The sequence below is a fragment of the Lytechinus pictus genome, chromosome 3 (genome assembly GCF_037042905.1).
Source record: "Lytechinus pictus isolate F3 Inbred chromosome 3, Lp3.0, whole genome shotgun sequence".
NCBI classification, from domain to species: Eukaryota; Metazoa; Echinodermata; class Echinoidea; order Temnopleuroida; family Toxopneustidae; genus Lytechinus; species Lytechinus pictus.
Genome location: NC_087247.1, coordinates 64682962 through 64708745, shown reverse-complemented (window position 1 = coordinate 64708745; position 25784 = coordinate 64682962). Strand labels below are relative to the sequence as shown.

The window sequence follows — 25784 nt, the reverse complement described above, 5'->3', positions numbered from 1 at the left end:
TTAGTATATGCCGTAAGATTTATTTTGAAGATGGGAGGTAAATTTATAAATGCCATTTCGGCCGTTGCCATGGCAACGGATTAATTTATCCAAAATAACATACATTCTCATGTAAATGGTAAATAAACATGATATATATAGATGACCAATATGATAATTTTCAGGCTCCCAATTGAATACATATGAAATTTAGAAATATTCAAGATCACCAAGATAGTTCCAATTGGTCCTTTGCCATGGCAACAGCTTGTATTTCCCAAGAAAAATAAAAATTTTGATTAAAAAAACGTTGTAGAATATGATTTATCTTTAATTTCTCCTAATTTTACAGTGCTAAACAAAGATATTTTGGTTGCTAAATGTGTAAATTACATCTCAAGCCATTTCCATGACAACCAAATAACTTCTAATTTACAAAAATAACATGGTTGGCAAGACAATGGACAGGTGGAAAATACAATTGGAATTGACTTAATCTGTATGCTTAAGTTTGACCCCCTCATTTGAACACAAAATACAGAAAATGAATGAAAGTAGTTGCATTAAAACACTAATTTCGTGAGAAAGTCTGTAAAACCAAGGTTAAGTATGGCTATTTCATCGTGGATCTAGATCTGGTACAGCTACATAAATTGAACTTTGTGAAATCATAAAATCTAATCTTTGTTGTTTATCCAATGTTCTTTGAATTCGTAATGAGGAACCTTAATTTACAAGCATTGCTTCACTTAGGTCTCCTCGTCTTCCTTTAAAATTTCTTTTCTGTCTTAAGCTGTATAATGTATATTTAAAAACAATGTTTTCTGCATACTCTGTTTTACATATACCTGTATGTTTTATCATGTACTCTGCTCATTGTTTCATACACACTTATATGTTTGTCATGTATTCAAACTCAAAGTTGGAAGACAAATAAAATGAACTGAACTGAACTGATCTGAACTGAAATACGATCACACTGAAGATCGCCAACACAGATAGGCACACGTGGGACAGTGTATTATTATTGCTAGAATAAAGACCCGACGGAAGTGACCGAATCCGCGCTTATTTTGCTTATTTCTCAGCAATTACACAATTTCTTCCAGAATCCTTCGGCACATGAATATTCTTTTTATCATGTTGATAGAATGAAAAGTAGAGGTGGAGGAGTTGGTTTCTTTATAAAAAATTGTATCAATGTCTGTATTCGATCAGATATAAGTATGCCTGTAAATCTTTGTGAATCAATTTTTATTGAGATTAAGCATACAAAGAAAAAGAACATTATTATCGGCATTATTTATAGAGATCCAAAACAAGCCATATATAAGTTTAATGAATCTTTTAACATGTGTCTAGAGAAAATTCAAAAAGAAAATAAAGAAGTTTATATTATGGGAGATATGAATATTAATTAGGTCTGATTCAGGCTCAAAAGATTTTTCCTCCCAGGACCAAAATCCAGTTAAAACCAATTAGGGCAAAACCAATTGAAACCAGTTGGCCAACTGGTTTCAATAGGGAAATTGGAACAACTGGTTCCAGTTGAAAACCAGTTGCCAATTGGTTCCAATTAAAACCAATTGAAAACCAGTTGCCAATTTGTTCCAGTTAAAACCAATTGGGCAACTGGAACCAGTTGGCAATTGGTGTCAATTGGTTCCAGTTGTTTCAATTTCCCTTTTAAAACCAATTGGAGGCAACTGGTTTCAATTGGTTCCCGTTGAAACCAATTGGAGGCAACTGGTTTCAACTGGAACCAGTTGAAACCAATTGGTTTCCAACTGGATCCAATTGGAACTTCCAGTTGGAATGAACTTAATTAGTTACAAATTAATTAGCATTTGTACTAACTATTGCTCATGCCAACACAGAAGCAGTGTTACATGTCTATTAATACTAATGTAAAAGGCATTGATAAAATACAGACTTTCATATGTATATATTTATATGGAAGATCTTCAAAAATATGTATTTTTATTTGATGTAATTTGGTAACAGTTAGTGGTGTACTAATTATCCTTTAATCTGTTTTAATTATGATCTATAACATTTATGAACATGGTTTTCACTGCTAAGTATTCTAAATACTTATCTTTAAAAAGTGTGGTACTTGAAATTGAAAAGAATTAAATAGATACATTGTTAATGATGATGAATCTCATAAAACATCAATCTGTACACACTGGCAGATAATATGCAAATTAACTGGTTTCAATTGGATCCAGTTGGGTAACTGGAAAATTTCCAATTGGAAACCAATTGGAAATCATTTCCAGTTACCCAACTGGTTCCAGTTTTATTTCCAGTTACCCAACTGGTTCCAATTAGAATTAATTTCCAGTTACCCATCTTTCCAGTTAGAAGTCATATCCAGTTACCCAATTGGTACCAGTTAGGATTTCCAGTTACACAACTGCATGGTTCAAGTTGGGATTTCCAGTTACCCAACTGGTTCCAGTTAGAAATCATTTCCAGTTGGAAGTCATTTCCAGTTACCCAACTGGTTCCAGTTAGGATTTCCAGTTGCCCAACTGGTTCCAGTTGGGATTTCCAGTTACCCAACTGGTTCCAGTTAGAAATCATTTCCAGTTGGAAGTCATTTCCAGTTACCCAACTGGTTCCAGTTAGGATTTCCAGTTACCCAACTGGTTCCAGTTGGGATTTCCAGTTGCCCAACTGGTTCCAGTTGGGATTTCCAGTTACCCAACTGGTTCCAGTTAGAAATCATTTCGAGTTGGAAGTAATTTCCAGTTACCCAACTGGTTCCAGTTAGGATTTCCAGTTACCCAACTGGTTCCAGTTAGGATTTCCAGTTGCCCAACTGGTTCCAGTTGGGATTTCCAGTTACCCAACTGGTTCCAGTTAGAAATCATTTCCAGTTGGAAGTCATTTCCAGTTACCCAACTGGTTCCAGTTAGGATTTCCAGTTACCCAACTGGTTCCAGTTAGGATTTCCAGTTGCCCAACTGGTTCCAGTTGGGATTTCCAGTTACCCAACTGGTTCCAGTTAGAAATCATTTCCAGTTGGAAGTCATTTCCAGTTACCCAATTGGTTCCAGTTAGGATTTCCAGTTACCCAACTGGTTCCAGTTAGGATTTCCAGTTGCCCAACTGGTTTCAATTGGTTTCAACTGGAAATTGTTAAATTCCAGTTAAAACCAATTGAAACCAGTTAAAACCAATTGAAACCAATTGAAACCAGTTGGAAATCCAACTGGTTTCAATTGGATTTTGGTCCTGGGCTTTTATTTACCTGAAGAGTGTAGCCAGTCTATTTATTTTCATCCAACCATGAATGAAAATGAATTAATAGATATTGTAAAAAATATGAAAAACACAGCCAGTTCTGGTATTGATGAAATAAGTTGTAAGATCATTAAAAAGGTTATTCATTTTATTGCAATGCCATTGTCATATATATTCAATTTGTCACTCTGTTCAGGCGATGTTCCGGAGAATATGAAGATTAGTAAGATAATTCCTTTATATAAAAAAGGCGATCCTCATATGTTTTCAAATTATCGTCCTATATCTATGTTACCGTGTCTTTCAAAAATATTGGAAAAAAATTGTTTATGTAAGATTATTTAGTCATCTTGAAAAATATGCATTATTAAGTAATTGTCAATATGGCTTTAGACCCCATCATTCATGTGACCTTGCAGTTGTTGATTTACAGGATCGACTAGTGACAAAGATGAATAATGGTCTTCATTCCTTAGGAATTTTTCTTGATCTTACTAAAGCATTTGATCTTATAAACCATGATATATTGTTGTACAAACTGAAGAATTTTGGTATCCGAGGTATTCCATTACAATGGTTTCATAATTACTTAACAAATAGAACTCAGTACACTTTATTCAAAAATTGCTCCTCTTCTTTTACAAATATTACTTCAGGTATTCCTCAAGGTTCAATTCTCGGTCCTTTGATTTTTCTACTATATATTAATGATTTAAGTAAATTATCAGACTTTTTGAGTTTATCTTATTTGCTGATGACACCACAATTATTGCATCAGATCATAATCTTTTTAATTTAATAAACAAAACAAATAGTGAACTGATTAAAATTACTAACTGGTTTAATGCAAATAAACTTATTGTCAACTATGAAAAAACAAACTTTTTATATTTCTCAAACAAAAATACTGTTCATAATCAATTGAATATTTCCTTAACTATGAATAATGTCAATCTTACAATGACCAGAAATGTTAAATTTCTTGGAGTCACCCTTGATGATAAGATTAATTTCAGTGAGCATAGATTGGAAATATGTAGGAAAGTATCAAAAAGTATAGGCATTTTATTTAAACTCCAATCTATTCTTCCCGAAAAACATCTGATAATGCTATACAATTCTTTAATCCTTCCTTATTTACAATACTGTAATATTGCATGGGGAGGGACAGGTTCAACAAAACTTGAACCCTTGCACAAACTTCAGAAAAAGGCTTTACGAATTTGTACATCTTCTCATTTCCTTGCCCATTCTCAACCAATATTCTTTAGACTTAAAACGTTGAATATTTTTTATATTCATACTTACCAAACTGCTATTCTAATGTTCAAACTAAAAAAAAACAATATTACCTAGCAATATCTCTTCATTTTTTCAACAAAATAAGCATATTCATTCTTACAATACCCGACAAAGTTCAAAATTACACTATTCAAAAGTAGAAAATGATCGCTCACTGAGATTAATCCGTCATCAAGGTCCTCGGATATGGAATACTCTGAATGTGAATGTTACATCATGCAGCTATTTAAACTCTTTTAAACAAAAATGTAAATCAAGCTTGCTATCCACTTATAGTCACTAAATATATATATTTTTTCTCTCTCTCTAATAATTGGATAATATGTATGTACATTGTGCTTTACCGGTATTTGATGCGTCTCACTCTTTGTGGCTGGTTCACTTGAAACTTTTTTTTTTTTTTCTCTCTCTCTTCATTTACAAATTTTAGTGTGACTTGTTCCAGGCACAATTGACTAGGCACACATACCTCCCCCCCCCCCCCATGCCTGTGTGATTGACTGTGTGGTGTGGATGTGTTTGTTTTGTTTTTGCTTTGTTACTCTGTTTAAACGCTTTTTTTTATCATCTTCTTTGTGTACACAATCTACTGAATTTTTGTTCCTGGGGGGAACATTTAACCCACAAGCTTCGCTTTTTAGTTCCCCCCTTTTTCCTCATCTACTATATTATTGTACATGAATTATGAAATGCATTTTTTTTTTAAGCTCTCTTTATGTATGTAAATATTTAATGACTAGAAATGCATTTATAATGTTATGTGTTGTAAATATGAATTTTTTTTTTTTTTACTGATATGGAAATAAAGACATTGAATTGAATTGAATTGAAATTGAACATATTTTTTATTCATACAAACAGAGACTTGGGTGGTCATTATATTAGATTCTGTAAAAAGTCATTTTGAGATCGTTACCAGAACTGGAATTTACCTTTAATAAAGAAACAAAATTATGTTGCCTTGGTAATGCTTGAATTAACAAAAACAATGTTTCAAAGGGCCCGTTGCCATGGCAACAGCTTATTTCCCTCTAGAAAGGTAAAATATTGATAAAAATGTAGAATACATGTATGATCATTATTCCATTTTCCCTAGTTTTAAGGTACTTATCGAGATATGTTTGTGACTAAATTTATAAATATAACATCTTAAGCCATTGCCATGGCAACTATATAACATCTAATTAAAAAAAAAACATTGATGACAAGGTTATGGACAGGTGAAAAATACAATGAAAATTAACTTAATGTACTTGCATAAGGTTTGACCTACTCAATTAATTTAGGGGGAAATAATGACAGTGAGTGTTCTGCATGAACTAATGATAAACATTGATGTTGCCTCGGTAATAATTGAATTCAACGATAAATATCAATGTTCCAAATGGCCTGTTGCCATAGCAACGGATCATTTAATACCATGTAGTTTTGATTAAAAAAAGGACTTTAGAATCTGATTTTTCTTGCATTTCCCCTAATCTTAGTGTGCTAAACATTGATATGTTTGATGCAAAATGTATAAATAACATCTGAAGCTATTGCCATGGCAACCAAATAATATCTAATTTACAAAAAAATAATAATTTTGATGACAATATTATGGACAGGTGGAAAATACAATTACAAATAACTCAATATGCGAAAGGTTTGGCCAGTCATTTAATTTTGGAAAAAAAATTCAGAAAGTGTTCTGCATGAGTTCATTAGAATAATAAATGATGTTGCCTTGGTAATACTTGAATTTAATGATAAATATAAGTGTTTCAAATGTCCCGTTGCCATGGCAACAGCTCATTCCCCCCAGAAAGTATCAGCTTTGATAAACAAAAGCATTGTAAAATATGATTTTTCTTTCATTTCCCCTAATTTTAGGGTGCTAAGCATATATGCTTGCTGTTAATATATAAATAACATCTTCAGCCATTGCCATGGCAACCAATTAAGATATATATTTTTTTTAAACACAGTAGAAATGATAATGGACAGGTGGAATGTAAAGTAGAGATTAACTTATTCTACATAAGGTTTGACCAGTCATTAAGTTTTGAAGTGTTCCGCATGGGTTCATTAGCATGATAAAAACTGATGTTGCCTTGGTAATGCTTGAATTTAATGATATCAATGTTTGCAAATTTGTGTTCTGTTGCCATGGCAACGGATCATTTTATTCCCCAGAAAATATCATCTTTGATAAGAAAATACCTTGTAGAATCTTATTTTTCATTCATTTCCACTAAGTTTAGGATGCCAAACATTCACGTACATGTTTGTTGTTAAATGTATAAATAACATCTTAAGGCATTGCCATGGCAATAAAATAACATTTAATTCACCAAAAATAACATGGCTGATAAGATAATGCACATGCGAAAAATACAATAAAATCAACATACTATGCATATTAAGGTTTGACCTACTCTTTTAATTTTGAACAAAAAATACATTAAGCGTTATGCGTGATTTCATTAGGATGTTGATTTGGTAATGCTTGAACATAATGATAAATATCGATGTTGCCAATGGCCCCAGAAAAGTACAAATTTTGATAAAAATATGTTTATTTTATTTCCTTTTCCATTATTTGAGGGTGCTGAACATAAATATGCTAGATAAGCACCATCTTATTTCATTATACATGGCATCGAAATAAGACCTACAAAAATCATATCAGACTATTTTTGGGCTCAAATAAATTCCCAAAACTCTAATTTCGATGCTGGACAATGTTCAAAGTATTCGTAGGCGGCCATTCTGAAGAAAGCGTCTTGGGGTGATTAATGTGCTTTAAAGCCGTTCATCATATATCAACATATAAGGGGATAAATCAAAATCTAAGTCTATTTGAGGAGTTGACATGGTCTTGAACTCCTAATCAAAGTAAATACAGTAAATCAACTTTTACATGGAAATCATTAAAATTATGCCTTATTGTCTGTTTTAGCATAATACTTGGCTTGAAATTTGATGGCAAAGCACTATCGAGCATCATCTGCCAGGGTACGCCTTTCAATTCCTGCATATATCAGAAAAGTGTTACTTTTTGAAAATTCCCATCATTTCTTGAAAATTCTTGAAAATTCCTGATAATTGCCGTAAATTCAAAAATTCCCACAAAATTCCCGGGAATTTTGCAACCCTACTCCCCCCACCTCCCCAAAAAAATCATTACCAATAAAGAGAAAGTGAAAGAGAGATGGATGAAATATGATTATTTTACGAATACTATACCCAAAATCTTTTACAAAACTTTATTTTTGTAATGAAAAATTTCGAAAGTTTTGTTCTCTCGCTGGGCTCGCTGACAACTTTTTAAAATAAATTTTGCTCGATACGTCATATCTGGCCCCCTCAAAATTACACTACTGATTTTGACGAAGAAAATTTTGAAATACTGTGATAATTTTTAAAGTAACATATGAATCTATTAAAGCATGAAGTGTAATATATTCACTGGTTATTTTACATGATAAGTAGACTGGTCAATATACGATAAAAAATACCCTTACTGGTTGAAAGGTTAAAAATAATTCAATAATTCCAGGGTAACAGGAAAATTCAAGATGGTGCCCTCACTGGCTGCCGTAGGCTAAAAATCCACAATTCATCCATAACTTGATAAAATGGCTTTAATTTGGTTTCTATTCATTGGTTTTAAGGATCAAGTAGGCCAAGTTACAGGACAGCCAGTGGCCTGGAATGTCCAAAAATCCAAGATGGCTTCAAAAAATTGAATATATCTAAAATGGTTGCTGATACCTAAAGCGGACGTAGCTAATTTCATATTGGCCTGGGGATGTGAGTTTGGTGTCTACTATACAGTTTCCCCTCATGTTTTTACTCATTACGCTACTACCGCACAGTGAACAATCATCGAAAAAAATCCTGTTCACAGTAGTACAGCCCCCCCCAAAAAAAAAAAAGAGAGACAGAAAAGGAAAGAGATAAGGGGGAAACATTTTATATTTTCTAAATAATATGTAAAATCTATCACGAATTGGATTTTTGTAATAAATATGTCAAAATTTGGCTCATTCGCTTCGCTCGCTCGCAAGTCTTTTTAATTTTTTTTAAATTCTACCTATATGCCCAACACTCAGTATCTCACGCCCCCTATATTTGTTTGCCCTGTTCAATGTAGCGTACAGACCCCCCCCCCCCCCTCCCCCAAAAAATAAAAAAGAGAGAGAGAGAAAAGCAAAAAGAGAAGAATGAAATATGACATAATTTTCTTAATATTTGTCAAGATCTATCACAAAATGTGATTTTGTAATAATTTTTTTTTTTTACCCTGTACACCGTATCTGGCCCCCTCAAATTTTTTGCCTCATTACGCCTGCCTGTTCATACCATGTTATGACCGGGAAATTTTTGGCTCTTGCACCCCCCCCCCCCCGGCCACTGACCCCTGTTACGCCCCTATAAATATTAGGGGTCATTCAGCCAAGGCCCTATATAAACAAGGTTGCGACAACAGGGGTCAAAGGTCAAATTTGAAGGGTCTCGAATAGTTCCAACCGGGCCTTTTTGTCGACTGCTACCATTGGAAATGCGTGTAAAATTTTGAATCATTTTTTATAATTATATCGGAAATCGAAGTTAGAAATTTATTTTCACACTGCACATCCATATCAATATATTAGCGGCCACCTAAATTTATAAAATTTGTACAATCTTATAACAAAAATCGTGAAATATCGTTGATTTGAAAAATGGCAACCGAGTTCGTCGCAAGCCGCAAATGCTCACTGCTGCTGGTAGCGAGCGGGACGCTGCACTAATTTTCCCCGGAACTGTGGGGCTGGATGTAAGGTTCTGCTGGCCCCCACGGGTCGTTTGGAGAGCGAGAGGTGAGTATGTACCGGAATGTCATGTGGTGCCATAAATACTAGTTTCATGTCCTAAATTCTTATTGTAGATTTTTTGCCGTTGTAAATTTAGCTGAATTTGATTTTTTTTTACCAGAGCACTCAAAAACATGAATGATTTGAGCATATCTTTGTCAGTTTGTGCCTGTCTTTAGTTTGAGTTTGACTGAGTGGGCCCTTAATCATTAATTAATACTTATGGATACTTATGGATGCTTCTGAACCCAGTCTAAGACTCTATATTCAGTTCCAAATTCTGTCTCCTCTTTAGGTTGGCCGGATCATGTCCTGGTGGGTCAGCGTCAAACTTGTACTTCACAGGTTCACATTTCCAATACTTATCCAGTCCATTCTCAAAGCTGTGGACACTGGGTGCATTTACTAATTCATTACTTAGGCTATTCCAAGGTTTCCTCATTCTTATGTAAAAAAGAATTCTTACGTTTCTCAGTTACTGACATCGGAATGTACAATTTCTTATCATGACCTCTGGTAGGCCCATGCACCTGGCCCAAATCTGGCAATTAATTATTACATTATTAATTATTTATTTATTTTTGATTTCTGATATTTAAATAGGCCACAGGGCGGCACATATCATCAACTTGGTGGTTTTCCATGTGGCCCTATTAACAAAAAAGTACAGCAAAAAATGTTCCTAGATCTATTAATAATACCGAATAGATCTAACGTTAGATCTAGATCTACATGCAGCTGCAGTGAGTTAAAATAAACATGACAAAATGTAGGCAAAAAATGTATGCAAACATGTTATAGGAAAGATGATTGGTATCCTTAATTGGGAATTATGTTCATTTAATATTAAAACCAACTATGACAATTTGAATCAAACCTGTGAATTTAGATTTTGAAGATGAAACATATATTGCCTATTAATTGATGGAAAGAGAGATAAGTGCTGTGCAGAATGCAGATATTCAATTCTACTAACCTTATTTTTAATAAGAACAAAATTAATTTCAAGAATTCAATTTATTTTGGGGGCTTGGGGCCAATGCATAAAGTGAATTTACAACCAGGACTGGACCAAATAGTGAAGTGCTTTATCCAGTTTAGATCAAAAGAACATTAAAAAAAAGAAAGTCAATAAATATTTATTCATTTCAATCACCACACAGCACAAGGTTTACTAAATGAGGATAACGTTAGGTTACTTATATCATAAAATTTTACATTGGATAAGTGGTCTTGTCAGTTGTCACCAGAATAAGGCTAGTGCTAGTTTCCCCTTATATTCCTATCGCTACAGAATTTTTCACAGCGTTCTTAATATTTCTACCATTTATGTCCTGTAAAAACATACCATGGTGTTCTTTGGATTTTATACCTCTTCAATGCCTTACATACATGTACCTCGGTGCTCTAGAGATCAACATGCTTTATTTTATTTTCATATATGATACAGGCGAGGCCAGTGTTATCCTTATAGTTGCCAACGTGATGTAAAACTATTCCGAAGGAAAGTGAAATACCCAAGTAGGCCTAGTACAGTACTAGACCAAAAGCTTTAGTATCTGTATTTGGTTATTTTGCTGAACTGCGTTGGCTTCTCTCACTTAGTAAAGTGTCAGAAATTGTTAAATAAATCCCCAGAAATGGTTATTCCTGTCTAGCCTAGTACCGATTTGGCTCTAAACTCTTTGTTGTGTACTGGGTGAGTTCAATTCTCACGAGGCATATTCGAACATCATTGACCACCAAGTCTATGATAACCCTAAATGCTTTCATGGTGTCAGTACATGGACAAATGAGTTTAGTAATCCACTTGGTTTGCATGTAGCTTCCTTTTTTTTTAAATATTACTTTCATTTCTGCACTGCCAATACTTTGCACATTTTCGAGACCAAAAATCTTCAATCTCTGTACCATCTCAGATGTTGTTCTGGAATTTTCCATGGCGAAAAAGAATAGTGTAGCAAAAAACATCTGAGATAGTGTAGTAGGTTTCATGGTCATCATGTATCTTTCTTGGGCAAATGTTGGTCCTGAAAAGGACCACCCAATCTTGACGTTTCAACAAGTGTGTTCTTGTCGTCCTACTCATGCCTTGTGTACTGAAAACCCTCTCGCTCAGACAGCAAGTTTTGTATGTGCTAGTCCTTACGTGGAGCCACACTTAGAACAAGTTTCAATCGGTCTGTGCCTGCAGACTAAACTAATGCGGCCATGGCACCTCCTCACCCATCCAATGCCATATAAAGTTCATTTTGGCATTAAAATGTATTTGCTTAATAAAACAACCTCTTTACAACTATCTAAATTAACGCATGATCCAACTATATTATCATTACATGTACACTAAATATGAAATAAAAGAAACAAGAGGTAGAGAGTGAGAGATTGACCCTCATTTTATGCTGTTGCCACCAATGAAAGTTCTTAATTTAAATTTGGAACTTCATGAGAGTCGAACTCATCCAACATTGCACAAAATGCGGTCAGAAGACAGGCGGAATGATACATGATGAAAGATTTAAAGGAGAACATTTCAAGGATATAAGAAAGATTGACTGCACAATGTAGCCCTACATGTATGTAATATAATCACATCTTATTACAATCATGATGAAAATCAAACAATCATACTTACACAGCTTACTGGCTTATCCAGTAGTTCCTCTCATCCAAAACAGATCAATCGGCAGCAATTACATGTAGGGCCTATTTTATTTTCCACAATCAAATTGAAAAAAAAAATCTGCATTTAGATCTAACTTAGATAAGTTTGGTGCATCAATGATTATCTTGTCAACTAAGCACGTATTATCATTGGCTTTTGTAATTACTTAGTTATCACACCATACATATCAACAGAGTAGAGGTCTACATGTACATGTATGCTAAATTAGGCCTTTAAAGTTTCTTTGAAAAACTACAAAGAATTGATTTTAATTCCAAACCATTTCAAATTACTTGGCCTAGTCGAAGAAATTTTTGGTCTAGATACCCAACCTGTCCGGACATGCAACTAGTGGTATGATAGGGGCACTTGTCCAATACTACAAGGTTGTGATAACACCCATGTGGTCTTAAACCACTTTTAAAAAATGCAGTGCTAAGCTAACACCACTTTTATCACAAGGTTGTGATAACCTTGTCCACAGTTAGTAACCTGTGTGGTGAACAAGATTGTCAACAAGATTGTTGATTTTCTCTCGATCTAGACTGGATGAATACTTGATATTTTGGAACAGTCAATTTTGACCATACAGTGAATTCATCATCATAAAAAAATGCCTTGGCACAAAACTAAATTGAATTCTTGAAATTTATAATTTTTTTCTAATTAAAAAGAGATTAAAAAGAGAGTCTGTGGAGATGAAGATCTGCATCAGTCACAGAGGGCCTCACAAAAATATGCTCAAAATTAAAAGTTTTTGAGCGCTCTTGTGAATAAAAAAAAAAGATTTCTAAGTCTAGAATGAAAACAAATAACTGAATGGATCTGTCTTTTTGAGTGTGCATTGTACATGAATGTTGCATAGACTCAAGACAGAAAGAGTGGTTGGAGAGTGCAAGAGGATGGGGTGCTTCCACTCTTCCCGCAATTCAAGAAACTTTTACTTTTTCCAGGAAAGGTTCCAGAAATGAAAAAAATTCCAGGAAATTCGGGGAAATCCAAAAATTACAAGGGGGCCCCTTGAGAAGCAAAATTTAAAATTGTAATGTAGAAATGCAGAAGTGTGCCCCCCCCCCTTTGAACGTGAAGTCCCTTTTATTTTTGCATGTCAATTTTTTCCTCAGGAAAATGTGCCTCCCCTTTTGGAAAATCCTGGATCCGCCCATGATTACAATTAAATGACAATTTACCGTAGCAACTTTAAAATATTCATGTAATATTTTACAAAGATTTAGATCTAACAAGTAACATTAGATCTTCCTCCGGATCCAGACATAGGCTCCGTCGTCGGAGCTCAAAATTTTCTGCCCTCGTCATTTCGTAATTTTGTTCCTATTTTTCAAGAGGACATGACGAACAAAAATGTTTTATTTCTTGATTTTGGTCACTTCTTGGACCAAATTTAGGCTCACTGTATTAATTATTATTGCCAGATTTGAAAAATCAAAATGGAAAATTCCAGGAATTGTCTATGAATTTCAGAAAATTTGGGATTCATTTTCAGGAACATCGATGAGGGGTTTGGTGTCCGGACACTGAAAAATGAAGCCTTGTATTTGTAGAAGTTTAGGCTTGCTGTTGTTTATCTCACTGACATTTTTTCATTTTTTTTATTTTATCTCACTTCTCAGCAAAATAAAGCAAAAAATATAGCTTGGATAATGCTTATCACCATCATTATTTGTTCTTTATAATATTTTCTTACATTCTGAGCTAAAAAAAAAATCAAAGACATTGCTTGTATTTTTTGTAAACTTTTCAAAATTAAAGGAGATGCCGTGAGTCCGGACCCAATCCGTCAGGAAACACAACCACAGCGTATATCGGGCTACTGAGCCAGCCGCACTGCCGGCTACAGTTGCCAGTCCCATACCGTATCTTTACTGTCATGTTTACGCCTTGGAACTATTAAAAATTAGTAAAAAAGCATGTTAAAATTCAAAACCTTGTTTATATAGGGCCTTGCATTCAGCCAAGGCCCTATATAAACAAGGTTGCGACACCGGAAGTAGCCGTCATTTGCTCATGGAGCTTTTGAATAGTTCCAAACTCACCGAAGTTTGTGTACAAAGTCAATGGGGGAGATTTTTCGACAGCAAATTTCAGGTAATTGAAATTGTTATTAATAAAAACAAAATGATAGTTTTTAAAGATAATTTTATGTGCTTCATTTTGATATGATTGGTTTGCAATAATTTTGAATTTTAACATGCTTTTTTACTAATTTTTAATAGTTCCAAGGCGTAAACATGACAGTAAAGATACGGTATGGGACTGGCAACTGTAGCAGGCAGTGCGGCTGGCTCAGTAGCCCGATATACGCTGTGGTTGTGTTTCCTGACGGGTTGGGTGTCCGGACTCACGACATCTCCTTTAATTTTGAAAAGTTTACAAAAAATACAAGCAATGTCTTTGATTTTTTTTTAGCTCAGAATGTAAGAAAATATTATAAAGAACAAATAATGATGGTGATAACTGATAAGCATTATTCAAGCTATATTTTTTGCTTTATTTTGCTGAGAAGTGAGCTAAAATATAAAAAAAACAAGTCAGTGAGATAAACAACAGCAAGCCTAAACTTCTACAAATACAAGGCTTCATTTTTCAGTGTCCGGACACCAAACCCCTCATCGATGTTCCACAGATCCAAAACAAATTTCCTGAAAATGAATCCCAAATTTTCTGAAATTCATAGACAATTCCTGGAATTTTCCATTTTGATTTTTAATGAAAATCTGGCAATAATAATTAATACAGTGAGCCTAAATTTGGTCCAAGAAGTGACCAAAATCAAGAAATAAAACATTTTTGTTCATCATGTCCTCTTGAAAAATAGGAACAAAATTAGGAAATGATGAGCGCAGAAAATTTTGAGCTCCGACGACGGAGCCTATGTCTGGATCCGGAGGAAGATCTAATGTTAGATCTAAATCTTTGTAAAATATTACATGAATATTTTAAAGTTGCTACGGTAAATTGTCATTTAATTGTAATCATGGGCGGATCCAGGATTTTCCAAAAGGGGAGGCACATTTTCCTGAGGAAAAAATTGACATGCAAAAATAAAAGGGACTTCACGTTCAAAGGGGGGGGGGCACACTTCTGCATTTCTACATTACAATTTTAAATTTTGCTTCTCAAGGGGCCCCCCTTGTAATTTTTGGATTTCCCTGAATTTCCTGGAATTTTTTTCATTTCTGGAACCTTTCCTGGAAAAAGTAAAAATTTCTCGAATTGCGGGAAGAGTGGAAGCACCCCATCCTCTTGCACTCTCCAACCACTCTTTCTGTCTTGAGTCTATGCAACATTCATGTACAATGCACACTCAAAAAGACAGATCCATTCAGTTATTTGTTTTCATTCTAAACTTAGAAATCTTTTTTTTTTATTCACAAGAGTGCTCAAAAACTTTTAATTTTGAGCATATTTTTGTGAGGCCCTCTGTGACTGATGCAGATCTTCATCTCCACAGACTCTCTTTTTAATCTCTTTTTAATTAGAATTTTTTTTATAAATTTCAAGAATTCAATTTAGTTTTGTGCCAAGGCATTTTTTTTATGATGATGAATTCACTGTATGGTCAAAATTGTTCACCACACAGGTTACTAACTGTGGACAAGGTTATTACAACCTTGTGATAAAAGTGGTGTTAGCTTAGCACTGCATTTTTTAAAAGTGGTTTAAGACCACATGGATGTTATCACAACCTTGTTGGACAAGTGCCCCTATCATACCACTAGGTGCATGTCCGGACAGGTTGGGTATCTAGACCAAAAATTTCTTCGACTAGGCCAAGTAATTTGAAATGGTTTGGAATTAAAATCAATTCTTTGTAGTTTTTCAAAGAAACTTTAAAGGCCTAATTTAGCATACATGCACATGTAGACCTCTACTCTGTTGATATGTATGGTGTGATAACTAAGTAATTACAAAAGCCAATGATAATACGTGCTTAGTTGACAAGTTAATCATTGATGCACCAAACTTATCTAAGTTAGATCTAAATGTAGATTTTTTTTTCAATTTGATTGTGGAAAATAAAATAGGCCCTACATGTAATTGCTGCCGATTGATCTGTTTTGGATGAGAGGAACTACTGGATAAGCCAGTAAGCTGTGTAAGTATGATTGTTTGATTTTCATCATGATTGTAATAAGATGTGATTATATTACATACATGTAGGGCTACATTGTGCAGTCAATCTTTCTTATTTCCTTGAAATGTTCTCCTGTAAATCTTTCATCATGTATCATTCCGCCTGTCTTCTGACCGCATTTTGTGCAATGTTGGATGAGTTCGACTCTCATGAAGTTCCAAATTTAAATTAAGAACTTTCATTGGTGGCAACAGCATAAAATGAGGGTCAATCTCTCACTCTCTACCTATTGTTTCTTCTATTTCATATTTAGTGTACATGTAATGATAATATAGTTGGATCATGCGTTAATTTAGATAGTTGTAAAGAGGTTGTTTTATTAAGCAAATACATTTTAATGCCAATATGAACTTTATATGGCATTGGATGGGTGAGGAGGTGCCATGGCCACATTAGTTTAGTCTGCAGGCACAGACCGAATGAAACTTGTTCTAAGTGTGGCTCCACGTAAGGACTAGCACATACAATACTTGCTGTCTGAGCGAGAGGGCTTTCAGTACACAAGGCATGAGTAGAACAACAAGAACACACTTGTCGCAACGTCAAGATTGGGTGGTCCTTTTCAGGACCAACATTTGCCCAAGAAAGATACATGATGACCATGAAACCTACTACACTATCTCAGATGTTTTTTGCTACACTATTCTTTTTTGCCATGGAAACTTCCAGAACAACATCTGAGATGGTACAGAGATTGAAGATTTTTGGTCTAGAAAATGTGCAAAGTATTGGTAGTGCAGAAATGAAAGTAATATTAAAAAAAAAAAGGAAGCTACATGCAAACCAACTGGATTACTAAACTCATTTGTCCATGTACTGACACCATGAAAGCATTTAGGGTTATCATAGACTTGGTGGTCAATGATGTTCGAATATGCCTCGTGAGCATCGAACTCACCCAGTACACAACAAAGAGTTTATAGCCAAATTGGTACTAGGCTAGACAGGAATAACCATTTCTAGGGATTTATTTAACAATTTCTGACATTTTACTAAGTGAGAGAAGCCAACACAGTTCAGCAAAACAACCAGATACAGATACTAAAGCTTTTGGTCTAGTACTGTACTAGGCCTACTTGGGTATTTCACTTTCCTTCTGAATAGTTTTACATCACGGTGGCAACTATAAGGATAACCCTGGCCTGTATCATATATGAAAATAAAATAAAGCATGTTGATCTCGACAGCAACGAGGTACATGTATGTAAGGCATTGAAATGGTATAAAATCCAAAGAACATCATGGTATGTTTTTACAGGGCATAAAGGGTAGAAATATTAAGAACGCTATGAAAAATTCTGTAGCGATAGGAATATATGGGGAAACTAGCACTAGCCTTATTCTGGTGACAACTGACAAGACCACTTATCCAATGTAAAATTTTATATAAGTAACCTAACGTTATCCTGTAAACCTTGTGCTGTGTGGTGATTGAAATGAATAAATATTTACTTTCTTTTTTTATGTTCTTTTGATCTAAACTGGATAAAGCACTTCACTATTTGGTACAGTCCTGGTTGTAAATTCATTTTATGCATTGGCCCCAAGCCCCCAAAATGAATTGAATTCTTGAAATTAATTTTGTTCTTATTAAAAATAAGGTTAGTAGAATTGAATATCTGCATTCTGCACAGCACTTATCTCACTTTCCATCAATTAATAGGCAATATATGTTTCATCTTCAAAATCTAAATTCACAAGCTTGATTCAAATTGTCATAGTTGATTTTAATATTAAATGAACATAATTCCCAATTAAGGATACCAATAATCTTTGCATACATTTTTTGCCTGTACATTTTGTCATGTTTATTTCAACTCACTGCATGTAGATCTAGATCTAACGTTAGATCTATTTGGTATTATTAATAGATCTAGTAACATTTTTTGCTGTACTTTTTGTTAATAGGGCCACATGGAAAACCACCAAGTTGATGATATGTGCCGCCCTGTGGCCTATTTAAACATGTTAAATATCAGAAATAAAATTAAAAATAAATAAATTAAGGAATAAGGGCCCACTCAGTCAAACTCAAACTAAAGACAAGCACAAAGATATGCTCAAAATAATCATTCATGTTTTTGAGTGCTCTGGTAAAAAAAATCAAATTCAGCTAAATTTACAACGGCGCAAAATCTACAATAAGAATTTAGGACATGAAACTAGTATTTATGGCACCACATGACATTCCGGTACATACTCACCTCTCGCTCTCCAAACGACCCGTGGGGGGGCCAGCAGAACCTTACATCCAGCCCGACAGTTCCGGGGAAAATTAGTGCAGCGTCCCGCTCGCTACCAGCAGCAGTGAGCATTTGCGGCTTGCGACGAACTCGGTTGCCATTTTTCAAATCAACGATATTTCACGGATTTTGTTATAAGATTGTACAAATTTGATAAATTTAGGTGGTCGCTAATATATTGATATGGATGTGCAGTGTAAAAATGAATTTCTAACGTCGATTTCCGATATAATTATAAAAAATGATTCAAAATTTTGCACGCATTTCCAATGGTAGCAGTCGACAAAAAGGCCCGGTTGGAACTATTCGAGATCCTTCAAATTTGACCTTTGACCCCTGTTGTCGCAACCTTGTTTATATAGGGCCTTGCATTCAGCACACTAGCGTCCCCAGGGGCGGTATTCTGAAAACCGTGTTAGCACAAAAACGGTGTTAGCTAACACGATTGGTATTCTGAAAATCGTGTTAGCATGAAAAACACGTGGCCCAAGTGGTAACACCGCGCAGGTCATGAAATGCGCAGTGCGCAACGCGCAACCCCCATACGCGGTGTTAGGGAGGAAGATATAATAACACGAAATTTGGTATTCTGAAAATGGTGTTAGTTAAAATTTTGTTCAAAGATAACACGAACATTTAACACTGCATTAAGGAGAGGTTAAGTTGGGGATGACGATGGCTGCACTTTATCTAGCAGACGCCGGGGCAGACGTAAATGTCAAAAAGAATATATACAGGCATATAAAGCTATCGTCTGGCAGAATTTACTGTAATTTTCTTTCATTTTCCAGCTTTATTTTCCATCTACCTATCTCTCTACTAACAATGATAAAACAACAATTTCTTTTGAATTTCCTGTGAAAATACACTTCAAATGCATCTTTAATTTCGATTAATTAAAATATTTATCATAAATGCTCATGAGTTATTTATTTGGTCACTTTTTGCCATATTATAAAAAAGACGGATTGGAGAGGAAGAAACTTTAAAACGTATAAAAAAAACACAAACAGAAATTAAAAAAGAATGGAATTGGCGATTGGGAAACTCTTCTATAATATTCACAATTCACAATGGTCATATAGTTCCAATGATTACACCTTATTAACTCTCAATGCTTCTAGGTTATCCTTAATTCATCTATCCCGCCAGTCAATCTATATGCTTCGGATGGGGGGGGGGGCGGGCAAAAGTGATTTTTTTTTTTGGCTGATCGCTATACGCATCCAATATTTTAATTAAAAAAAATACAATTTGTATGTTTGATATTTCTATGTCAGATTTAATTTTTCTTAAAGTGCTTTTCATGCTTTTCAAAATTTACATTTCATGTTTATTTTTTCAAGTTCTCAAATTTATTGGGGGCATGTATGAATTATGCTTGCCCCATATTTTAGGGGCGATCGTCCCCTGCTTGCTCCACAATCGATCGAGGCCTCTGTCTCCTGTCATAATTTTGTATCTATGCCGTCTGACTCCATTCTGTGTTCTGTTCTGTGTATATGTGTGTAAACCAGTGAAAGAAGAATTTCCTTTATGGACAATAAAGTTATGGACAATAAAGTTATCCAATAAAGTTAAAGTTAAAGTTCTTTTATCTCTTCCTTCTATTCTCCTCTTCGTGCTGTTATTGTTGTCGCCGTTTTTGCTGTTGTTCTTCTCCTTATTATTTTTCTTCCTCATCCTTTTCTTCCGTCTCCTCCTTCTCCCCTTTTTTCTTCTATTCCTCCTCCTTCTTCTTCTTCTTCGTTATATTCTTGTATATATTATCTATATATATTATTTATTGGTAATAGTAAATTCTGATTTTTTTCTTCATTTTTTAAATATGTAAATAGTATAATTTTACCATTTTATTATCTTAATTCTGTATGTCGAGGACCCCACTGGAAATAAGCTTTCGAGCTTTCGTGGGTCATCCTGTGCAAGCCTGTTGTTTTAATGCTACTGTATATATGTTATGGTGACTTGCCAAATAAAATCAATCAATCAATCAATTCAATATTTCCATCGAATTGAATTAAATTCTTAATTGTCTCAATCACCCCTCCCCACGTCTATTTCTAGCCCTAACTTTTATTTAGCTGTATGCGCTTACAAAATGATGTCACAATGCAGGCTTCGTGTCACCGAGCGCGCACTCCCCTTTTCCCTGAAAATTTTGCGCGATTTGATTCTTTAACAGCGCATTTGATTGGATTAAATAGATGCAGAGTGGGAGGAGCCGAAGATAATACGAAATGAGATAACACGCAGATAACACGGTTTTCAGAATACCGATTTGGGGGTATGTTAGGGGCGTGTTAAATCAGAGAGATAACACGATATTTAACACCAAAGTTAACACGATTTTCAGAATACCGCCCCAGGGTCATCGGATTGTTATTACCAATCCAAGAAAGGTCTACGCTACCAATGCGAGTGAGCTCTCTCCGTAATTATATTACGCGTCTCCGCTCTAACAGTTAGCACCAACCTGAAGCGAGCGGACAGACTCAGCGGACACTTTGATATCGCGATATCACAGATTGTCCAATTTCCGCCGATGTGAACACAAGGCGATTTCCCGTCCTAGTCAGGGGGGTGAAACTCCGCTTCTGCATCCGGTCAGAATTGAAGAAAATTTTGGAGGGTCAAAAGTGCACACTGCTTCCATTTTTCGTGTACAAGTCTATGGACACCGCCACTGTTTTGGTACACCAGCGAAATGGAGGCGTGGTCACGGAACGTCCTTCGCGCATAGCGTAAAAATATGTAAATTAGCATTTTGTCACTAATTAGCATAATGCGCGACCTGATTAATATCGTTTATGGTGTCTGTCAGTGATTACATCATGTCAGATCATTCGTTTTTTTCCTCCTCAGAGTTTTATTATTCATCTATTTTAATGATCTATTTGTTATTGCTTGTTACGATTATTACTGCATCTTTGCTTTGTTTTAGCTGCAAATGGCCGGGATCTTTGCTAAAAAATATTACAGAGGAGATTCCCAAAGAAAATGTTGCCATATACGATGACATCTCTTTAAGTTTCTGGAGCCCTTTTTTCTTTTTATTGCAGAAAACGAAATGAACATCTTTTCATAATATAAACAAAGATAATAACAAATCAAATTCTTTTCCATAATTGTAGTCTCCAATATAAGTCCTATTATGAATAGCAGTCCTCGGAGCACTTAATTTTAAATGGCGACTTCTATGTCAAACATCAATAATCATGACCTAGGTATATACCATATTTTAGGGGGGAGGGGGTTCTCAAAATTAAATAGGCAAGAGAGCAAACCGATCGTAGGCTATTTCTTTTTTATTTTCAACTGAAATGAATCTGGTGTAATTTTCATTTGGAAAGAAAAAATACATTTTATATGCAGGTTTCAAAAATTTGGAGAAATAATTAGCCCCCCCCCCCCCCCCGTTACCTGTCATGAACAGTAAGGTCTTATAATTGCTTCTTTCAAAACAAACTGAACTTTCACCCCCCCCATCTCTCTCTCTTTCTGTCTGTCTCTCTCTCAAAAACTGACATAACTATATGCATACAAGCAAATAATTCTCCTGTCATTTTACTTTCTTTCCCACTCTTATCCTTATTTTTCTTGAATAATATTTTAATTGACTGCTGTTTGATCTCATGTAACAGTGGCATCATCACATTTCAGTACAGTGCAACATCTTGTGCCATTTGTGCATAACAGCTCAGAAGCAATATATCATCAATTAATTGATAAATGAAAATTACCAAGATCAAAAAATTCAATTCAAAATTAACATGTTTATTAAGGAATCCATTTTCTAAAACATTGACATTAACATAAAAATATTAATTAGCATCTACCAAGCATTAAATTGTATTTTTAAAAATGAAGACAATGCATAGCTAAAAAGGGCTGTTACTGGGTAAGGGTAGTATGGGGTGGGTATATAAATGTACAAAAATAGGATTAAGTACATTTTTCTACATTGTACAATGTTTGTTAAAATTTCATTCAAAGGATCTCGATGAGCCTATAGTTAATATTCCATAAAAGAGCATAAAAACCTTTGATATTCGTTTATTTTCTTCCACAAAAGTTTGTCACTCAAAAAAATTGGTAAATTCCTTTCAAATTTGCTGACAAGAAATAGTCTACTGATGTGAGAGCACTCCTCATAAGGGGGGGGGGGGTGGGACACAATGCCAGAATCCTAAAGAGTGCCTTTCCCCAATCAGTACATTAGCGAATCATTAACAAAATTTGATTTGTCTACTGTCACTGTGGTTAGAATTCAATCTATTTTTGAAATATAGTCTATTTATATATTATTGCAGTGGTAGCCCATTTCAATTTTTTTTTAAATGAAAATAACAATAAATGCAACTTAATAACCCTACATAATTTATGAAGACTTGCAGTGGCGTACCGTGGGTCACGGCATCGGGGGGGCACCAGCAACAATTTTAAGACCGTTTAATATCTCTTCTTGGCACTTATGTTGTGATACCAGTACTTAAACAGCTTAGGAAGTGGGAAACCTGCATGGTAAAAAAGAGAAAAGAACATAATAAGCTGTAAATTATTTTTACTCATCTAGTCCAGTTTAGTAAAAAAAAGATGTAAACTCTATTTTATATCTTCAGTGATAAAACAAGTTTAGCACATGCAGTCACTTTCGTCCCACATCCAGATAAATTCATATATCAATATAACTATCTACATTATGTTTTGAAAATAAAGAGTGCAAATTAATTCAAATATTTATCAGAATTTTGTGATAACTGTTAATATCTTGGGTTTTTTATGCAAATGCATGTATAGACAGGAGATATGGATAATTAGTATGCAGTGTTAGAAATGGAAATACTGGTGAATCTGAATTCAAACAAATATTAACTCACAATGGAACTTTAACATTACATGATATTGCATCATGTTTCAGCACAATTGGCCATAGCCCACCCCCTCCCAAAAAAGGGGAAATATTCATTTATTTGGTTTTATTTTATTATTTTTTTTTTTTTTTTGGGGGGGGTGATGAGCTTAGATACAGCCTGTATATTATCAAAACAGTAAGCATACCTTGCAATTTTTCCATTCAGATATCCTGTTCCTCATTAGATTGTAACTAACACTTGCTGATCGGCATGGTTCTCAATTTTGTACTTCTGACTAGGTGTGAACTGCTATGAACTTGGTCCTATTGGATCTGCAATTGACAATTTAAATTTGAGAGTTTTAGAGATAATAAAATTACTCTTCTTAAACAATATTTTTGAAATTTCCAGCTGCCCATATCCCAGGTCTATGAATGAATATTCCAAACTATAGAACAAAAAAGTTATCTGGACCCGAAACTTCATTCTCTATCACATAGTCATAGAGGCATAGGCCTACCTCACTCTGTTTATAAAAGTAAAATGATTCCAACCACATATTTCTACAGATGTATATAGCTGAATCTGGTCTATGCTGGGCCTGCCAACTTAAGAATCACATCACATTTGAATGAAGTAAACACTAAGAACGTTTTCAAATTACCACCCCAGGCCGGGCCCAGGGTATCCTGTTCAAATAGACTTCTGATTTAGGTCTAGGGTAGGCTACGCCATTTCATTCAAATCTAAGACTAAGACAAGTAACACTTAACATAACAGACATTAATGCTAAGTCAATCGTATTTCAACACTGATTATTCTGAAGTAAAGCGTTCCTGAATAAAAGAAACTGCTGAGAATTATACTTATTCATATGAGGATGAAATAGAGGGGACGGACTAGGCCTAAACTTCAACTTTCAAGCTTGAAGTTTGGGCCTAGTCCGTCCCCGCTATTTTCATACCCCATGACTACATCGACAATCTCGCTAGCCGGCTAGCACCGGCGATATCAAAGGCCGGATCCCGCTCTGACCATATCCCTACATTGACCTAAATTTGAATAGGCCTAAAATCGACAGTTTGTCGTTACTAAAAAACAGGAGGTCGGAAACAAGTCCACATCTACCCCTGATAATTGTCTAATCACAATAAATCTGAAATAAAGGTTAACTTTGGACCTACATGAAGCATTCCGATGAATGTCTAGATCTACGACAAACTATAGACGTCCTAGATATAGTATTTTTGAGAAACTCAATGATCACACTTATTTGGAAGTCAGGCAAAAGAAATATTGAAATTGAGGTTTACATAGTGCGTAATACAGAATGAGCCCCGAACCCCGGCAAACACATTACAATTTGCAAGTGAGATCAAAACATGAAAATGAGCGTAACTTACTTTTATTCCTATGGAATGTCATTAGAATAGTATTGATGTTCCCTCCAAGATTTTCCGCTCCAATGAAGTTCACTCAGAAACCATGATTTCGAACATCAATTCTATAAACAGATAATTAGTCTAGCTATTTCGTTTCAGAAACTTCAAATTCGCAGAGTCCAAAAGAACGACACTTCGCACAGATATCGTAGGGAATTGTGGGACGGAAAAAAATGTTTAATGCATGAGTACATGAATAAAACATTAGCGTTTAATCCAATCATACAAGTGCATTATGCGTATTTTGACGTCATTCTCATGAATAAAACATTGACCCTCCAAAATCATCCTTCAAATTGTCCGCCGGCAGCCATGTTGGCTATGTACAAAACCTATGGGAAATAAAAACGCGCGGAAAGAGTTCCCTCTCTAGCTCCCTTCGGGAGCTTACGTATACGTAAGATCGTATCTCTGTGGTCCTAGTAACATGTAGTCTCTCTTTCGCAGACCCTTATTTCTATTTTCAATTGAAGTTGTCTCTCAACCCTTATTCAGATTACTTTTTTCGTCGTTCAGAGTTGTTAAGTTACTTGGTAACTGTTGAAATATCAATATTGATATTTGCTATCTTTTTTTTTCTTTCATTACAGATTCAAACATCCATCCGAACAACCGAACATGGCTTTTCGGCGAAATATACCGTCAGGAAGAAGAAACATTTTGCCGTGAAAGAAGAAGCAATGAGTGGATGCCTAGCTCTTGGGAACTCTTCATGATTTAAGATTGATTTGTTTATAGAATTCACAAAAAAGTAGTTTAATCTTTGCATACTTTGATGAAAGCATCGTAGTTAGATTATTAAATTTAGTGTAAAACTGAGGATGTTAGCATTAAAAAAAATATGCCGTCAATGGGGAAATGTGTTGAAATCTCAACCCTTATAATACTGATAAATATGTAAATGCGGATAAGCAGAATTTTCTTTGACTGTTATTTGGTAGATAAGAAAAGTTTTAAAAAATGTAAAGAATAAAATGTGCTATTGAAATGTGTATGTAATACGAATTAATTAGACCTACCCAGGAAAATGATATGAATAATGGAAGGC

At 34.8% G+C, this 25784-nt stretch overlaps 1 long non-coding RNA gene across 1 annotated transcript; it reads right to left on the bottom strand.

Annotated features, from left to right (window-relative positions):
* Positions 1-22196: 22196 nt before the first annotated feature.
* On the bottom strand, positions 22197-25079 carry LOC129283734 (uncharacterized). Its single transcript, XR_010293281.1, has 3 exons — positions 24698-25079; positions 23500-23626; positions 22197-22955 (listed from the first exon to the last, which is right to left on the bottom strand). It is a non-coding gene; the product is annotated as an uncharacterized LOC129283734 (long non-coding RNA).
* Between the last annotated feature and the right edge of the window lie 705 nt (positions 25080-25784).